The sequence below is a fragment of the Crocodylus porosus genome, unplaced genomic scaffold (assembly GCF_001723895.1).
Source record: "Crocodylus porosus isolate Cpor-Errol unplaced genomic scaffold, CroPor_comp1, whole genome shotgun sequence".
NCBI lineage: Eukaryota > Metazoa > Chordata > Crocodylia > Crocodylidae > Crocodylus > Crocodylus porosus.
Genome location: NW_017728951.1, coordinates 55,678,550 through 55,685,142, shown reverse-complemented (window position 1 = coordinate 55,685,142; position 6,593 = coordinate 55,678,550). Strand labels below are relative to the sequence as shown.

At 44.9% G+C, this 6,593-nt stretch overlaps 1 protein-coding gene across 1 annotated transcript in view; it reads left to right on the top strand.

Moving 5' to 3' along the window:
• The first annotated feature begins 335 nt into the window (after positions 1-335).
• Positions 336-6,593, top strand: part of BMPR1A (bone morphogenetic protein receptor type 1A) — an 88,495-nt gene continuing 82,237 nt past the window's right edge. Inside the window, exon 1 of the mRNA XM_019555699.1 lies at positions 336-463. The gene's annotated coding sequence lies outside the window, so the exon portion shown is untranslated. The remainder of the gene's footprint in view (positions 464-6,593) is intronic.

Genomic DNA, 6,593 nt, shown 5'->3' with positions numbered 1-6,593 from the left:
TTGACAGAAACCAAAGGCAGAGAACTATTAATTTCTAAAATTTTTAGGGGCCCTGCGGGCCAGATAAAATGGCCTTAGTGGCCAGATCCAGCCCGCGAGCTGTATTTTGCCCACTTCTGCCCTATAAGATATGGTTGCAGCTGGGCTGTCTCCCACCCGCCTCTATGACACAACCCCCTTGGTGTCAGATCAGGACAACCAGCAGGATCTGGTCTCCTGACAGATGGGGCACTGCCCATCCAGCCTGGTGGGGAAAAAGGTTAAGTGCCACTAGTATAAACCATTGTTTTACTTTCTCATTTAGACACTGAAGCAGTGCGTCAAATGCAAAGCTTAATCTTCTTCCTATTTTATAGATTGATAGAAATATGCTTTGCTATAATATCATCTTGGAATTAATGAAGTGGAAATACAGATGAGAAGAGTCTGGAGAAAACTTGAAGTACAGTTTCATCTAGCTGAGGTAAGGTAACATACAACTCCTTCCACTACTCCAATCTTCAGAATCAGTGATTTAATTTTAAGAGTAATAAGTGCATGATTAAACAACCTTAATCTTTTTTCTTTCTTGTTAGCATGAACCATAAACCACTTCTTCATAGTTCCCTATTCCTTCACATTGTGCCGTGGCTTTTTAATGTAATATTCCAAATCCAGTGCCTAAGGTGCTCTGGCCCTTCTTCAACTATGAAAAATAAATAACAAAATGCCTGTATAATCACAACATAAAAAGATATGGATTAGAAAACATGAAATGTCTTGCCATATGATACTGAAAGTCCATTTAGCTTGGTATGATATGTCTGTTCATGGCGAGTCTCAGTATTCAGAAATTATAAAACAGAAGTTACTGTGGGGTAAGTTTTCCTGTATTTGCATAGTGTTGTTTTAAATAAGATTGTATTAGGCTTATAAATATTTTCCTAATCTATGTTACTGAAATTAGGCTTATTATAAATACAAGTAATCTTTTTTTAATCCTAAATCCTTTGCCTCTATATCTTAAACTAGTAATTTTGACAGTACATTTCCTGCTTCTAATCTTATTAAGGTTACTTTTTTTCTTATCACCTTTTGGGTAGATAAATTGAAATACCAAAGTGACCACTTCTGTAGAATAAATTGTATATTTTAGTCATTCATGTATGGCTTATCTTGATAAATTAGATAATCATCCTGTTGTTATGCTTACACAACATGAAGTTTTTACAAGCCTTTAATCTGTTGCTCATTACCCCTTTTTCTATTTTTGTTGTGTCACTTTTTAGATGGAGGGACCACAGTAATTGATGATGCTCAGTCTAAGAGTGGGCCAGGGTTTTATGGAATGACACCAAAATATTTAAAGCTTCTTTTTCTTGACCTTGTTAATACAGTTCAAAATCCTATTTGTGTCTGTGTTTTTATGATTTTCATTGAACCAACCACTGTAATACTGATATCTTTTTCCCTGAGTAGGTATAATTAATTTTAGAGCAGCAGTTCCCAAACTCCGACAGATTGTGTACCACTAATTTAAAACGATATAGCCTTAAGTACCACCAGCAGATTTTTCATGCACATAGGTAACAAACTATGTATTAAAACAACAGAAAAACCATTAGTAATCATAAAACATTGTTTTATCAGTTATGGTAGCTATATAAAACAGTTAAAATTAAAAACTTTGATTGCAATTAGTTGCTTGATTAAAAAAGTGAGTTGCAATTAATTGTGATTTTAATCATATAGCTAAAAACTCTAAGTTATGCACAGAAAAATTCAGAATCATTCAGTTATTTTGTATAGTTGGAGTGTTGGGGGGAAATTTGTGAAGGTGTGGAGGGCTGTGGGTGTGTGTGGGGTTTGAAGGGCAGGGGGGTCACTGCATGCCCTGGCAGGATGTGCGTTACTGTGGGTCAGGAGCCAAGGGGCAGCAGCAGGACTGGGGTCTGTAGCTTGTGAGTGGCAGACACAGACATGCTAATACAGATGGACACAGAGATGTTAACACAGGCACTGCACCCAGCAGGTAAGTTTGTGGAGGGGGTGGAAGGGCTGGGGGGGAGAGGGGCAGATAGAGGCCTGTATGGTAAGGAAGGGAGTGGGGCAGGGGCATGCTGGGGTGAATGGGGCCCCAGGGCCAAGGCAGGTCATGGGACAGAGCCACGGAAGGCTCATCCAGTGGCACTGGAGGGGGAGAGGCATGGCTCCTCGTCATTGCACACACCCCTGAGGGAGACATGGGGGGACATGTGGCCCCCAGATTTATGTGCAGGGCAGAGACGGGCTGCACACTGGGCTCTGCGTGCTGCTGCCACTGCCTCTGGACCATGCAGGGCACCATGTACCTTCCATGCCCTGGCTGCGCTGCTTCCCATGCCTGGCCAGTGGCTTTCTGCATGGGTCTGGAGGCAGCGGTAGCAGGGCGCACAGCCCAGCAGGTGGCCTGCCCCCATCCCACACAAATCTGGGGGGCACATGCCCCCATGCCTGCCCTGGGATGCACACAGCACTGGGAGCCACTCACGCCCTTAGGAAGGCATAGGCCACCCCGAGAGGGGCCATGTGCTTTTGAGCCAGCCCTGCCACAGGACAGGGCAAACAAGCCCAAGGGGAGAAAACCCCTAGGGAGTAGCGGGCTGCTACTGCACTTTGTATCCTGCTGTTTTTGGAGTCATGTGGGATGCTGTGTGCCTGCTGCTGCCAGGCAGGCAAAGCATGCAGTGCAGCCAGCATGTGGCAGGCACATGGTGAGGCTTCCAAAGCAGCAGGGTGCAGAGCCCAGTATGCAGCAGGCAGCCCACCCCCTCCCCATGCACATACTCCACATGCCTCCCCAAGGGTATGCCCAATGGCAGGGAACCCCCCACATGCCCCTGGACAAGCCACCTGGGCTCATACCGTCCCTTCACCCGCCCCAGGGCCGTATTCATCACAGCCCCTGTCCCCACCCTTCCCCCCAACACACTTTACTGCTGGGTGCTACTCCACACTTGGTGCTGTGATCCTGGCTGCGTGCAGCAGGCTGTGTGCAGCAGGCTGCTGCTGGGCTCTGGGGATGTGCAGCCTCTCCCCTCCCCAAGCTTCTGCATACCACTCATGGGTCATCTGTGTACCACTGGTGGTAGGCATACCAGTTTGGGAACCGCTGCTCTATGCATTATTTTGTATTCATTTAATCTGATCCTGTTGCCTAGTTGAGAAGCTATCTAGACTTATACCGTATACTTCACTAATCTGCATATTTGATAAGTATATAATTTGCTTAACTTCGTAAGAGCATCAGTTCTGGGTTCTTAACCATTTCTTACATTGTAAAAAACACTGATAACTGTGTGTCAGTTACGTCCATGAACTGCTGCAGTGCATAAAATTCTTCAGTAAACTGAAAAGCCCGAATGTACTTTCTTTAACTGCATAATTTGTTAAAGATAATTTGTAGGGTGGGGGAAAAACGGGAGCTATCAATTTCAAGCTTCTTAAAACAGCCCTGAACCATTTGTATCAAAATCAAGGCTGCTATTTGTGTCATAAGCAGGAATCCTGGTTTTCTATTTGCCATGGAAAACAGTGGAATCAGCATTTTTTCACAACGTACCAATATGTGGCAGTGTCCTATCGCAAGTAGCGCCATTTCTGGTCTCTAATTTTTGCTGTGGTTTTTGCCTCTTGGCCAATCAGTGGAGGTGGGGAGATGGGTTCCTGATTTGGCTGAGAGGCAAAAACTGAGGCAAAAATAAGAGCGCAGAAATGGTATGCCACCATATTTTCAGTAGGTCAGGGGAAAACACAGATTTTTGTGTTCTTTGAATGGAGGCTTTCTGCTTATTTCCCATGGAAAACTAGGATTCCTGGTCTTAAGGTACTCTGAGAAACCAGAACCTTTAAGGTGTTTAAAAACTTATGGCGTGCTGTTCACCTAGTTTAATTAACATTGTTTATATCAAGTATCCCTTAAGTGTGGATTAGGGTACATGCATAGCTTTTATTTGTTTATTTTGTCTGGAGGCCACACATTCATGTTGAGGTGCAATGATATATTGGTGCCATCTTGGATCAGTACTGATAAAAGGAAAATTAACATTGTCAGCTTTTTTTGGCTGGTGTAGCCAATTAATGTACTGATAAATACAATATTCCTTCTGGCCAGAGCACCTGGACACCATGTGCATGCATGCAGCTGCACGTGGCCAGGAATGCAGCCCAGCATGGAGAGTAGTACCCTTCAGTTAAGTCTGGGGAAGGGAAGGGGTGTGGGGGGTAGATTGAGGCCTCCACTGTGAGGGAGGGAGTGGGGCAGGAGCAGGGGTTGGGGGTGCTGCCCAGCCAGGGCAGTGAAATGGGACCCCAGGGCTGGGAGTTAGGACAGAGCTGTGGGTGGCTCATGTAGGGGAGGAAGGGGGGCTGGCTCCCTCTGCCGCATGTACCCCCAGGGGAGGCATGAGGGGAGCATGTGCCCTCCTAGATTTGTGTGTGGGGTGGATAGAAATTGCCTGTTGTGGGATCAGGTATGTCTACCTTACTGCCTCTTGTCCTGAGAGCCCCCCAACACACCCCCTGCCTGCCCAGCAGCAGTGGGGGCAGTGAGTTGTGCCTTCTGCTGCCAGGCAGGCTGTGGGTGTGGCACGGCCAGTGCAGAGCTCCTGGGGCAAAAGGCAGTAGGTTGGACAGTCCTGAGCCTAAATGGGCAGCTGGCATCTGCCCTTGCCCCACTCAGCTCTGGTCCTAAAAGCTTCCCTGTGCTTAAAAATGGTGACAGCAGCTCTTGAACTAAAGCTCATTTGATGAGCTTTAATTCAAGCACCACTGCTACCATTTTTATGCACTGGGACACTGGGGGCAGATGCAAGCTGCCTGCTCCAGGCTACCTGCCCTGGCGTCTTATTCACAGCTTTGGCTGGATAGTGCCTCCAGCCCCTGCCCCACTCCCTCCCTCCCTCACTGTGGGGGCCTCAATCTGCCACCCCCACCCCTACCCCTTCCCCTCTGCAGACTTACCTGTAGGGTGCTGCTCTGTATGCTGCTGGGCGGAGCTCCAGTAAATAGGTTATCAGATTGGTATCGACTGAGATACCTGGTGAGTAATCAGATATTGGTATCAGCCAAGAAAAGCTCTATCAATGCAACCTTACATTTACAGGGAGTATACTGGATGTTCTAATAACATTGAAATAGAACGTATGGAGCCTTATAAGATCACTATGAGTGTCCCAGTGATCATATACAATGTTCTTTGACAACTTAACCATAATATTCAGTTTTATAACAAATCAATGTTGTGCTTGTCAAAAAGTTGACTTAAACTGGTAATTAAAGACAGATTATCCAGAGCAGATATAAGGGAAAAAATAAGAAGCATTGTTCAGGATTTAATATTTCCCATCCCATGGCTTTCTTACTGACACAGGTTATAGTGCTGCTGTGGGACTATTTTATAAAAGACTGACCAGTCTTCTTACCTAGCAGTAAGTACTTAGCCACTCTTGTGGCTCCAGTAGACCCTGAGAAACAGCAGGTTCAGTACCTCAAGACCAAAATTCTTTGTGGTGTAGTTCCAGTCAGTCCCTGGCTGGGGATCCAAAAATATAATAATTTGAGATATAATCAAGAGCAAAATAATTTCTTCTTCGATACCTTCAAAGCAGTCGAATTTTTAGGTTATTAATTATCTCTTACGTAAGTCTGGGTGATAGTAAAAGGAAAAACAGCATAGCACCCTGGCATATCCCAGTTTTTTCTGTAATAAACTTTAAAAATCCTTAAGTACAAACCCATGACTCCTTTTTATTCTTCTGTATGATTAAAATCACTCCAGTTTTGTTTAATTAGTCACTGTCAAAACCCAAGCTAGTACCCACGCTAGTACTTGCCTATGTCCTTAGATCAATGCAGCTACAACCTACAACCCTGTAAGCTAGTACCCAAGCGTTTACACCATAAAGAGAGATTCTGGAGGAACCTTGGCCCTTGTTCTGTCCTTTACCCATCAAAATAACATTTTGGACAACATTCTCAGGCTTATAAGATTAAACTCTTTGTTAAAACTTCCTTCACTTTCCCTTTTTTAAACCTTCCTTCATGTTCTCTTTGAAGAAGGTGTGTGGCTGAGGTCACCTCTGTCCCTCACCATATGGGTCATCCCTTTTCCAGTTATGCACGCTTCATTTGAGCAGAGTTCAGCAGCCGTGCCTTTTCCATCACTGCAACAAATGCTAGATGGATTTGGAATAGGCTCGTGTTGCACGAGCATTGGCTCATGTACCCATCTTCTATCTCGAGAAGTACACTATATAATTCATTTGGTCACAAGTAGACTTGTGAGGAAAGTGTGGAAGGACTAGGATTATTTAGTCCTGAAGAAACAGAGGGCTGGGCAGGGTTGGAATTTGATGACAGCCTTGAGGTACCTGAAGGACAATTATAAAACAAAGAGGTAGCATTTTATCTGTGGCTGGAGGGGACAGGACTAGGAGCAGTGGCATCAAAGTGCAGCAGAGGAAATTTGGATGAAGATTGAAACAAGCTATTTAGAGCACGTGGGCTCTCCATACCTAAAAATTTTCAACAGAAGGTTAGATGGATACTTGGATGGTAGTGTGTATATATATATA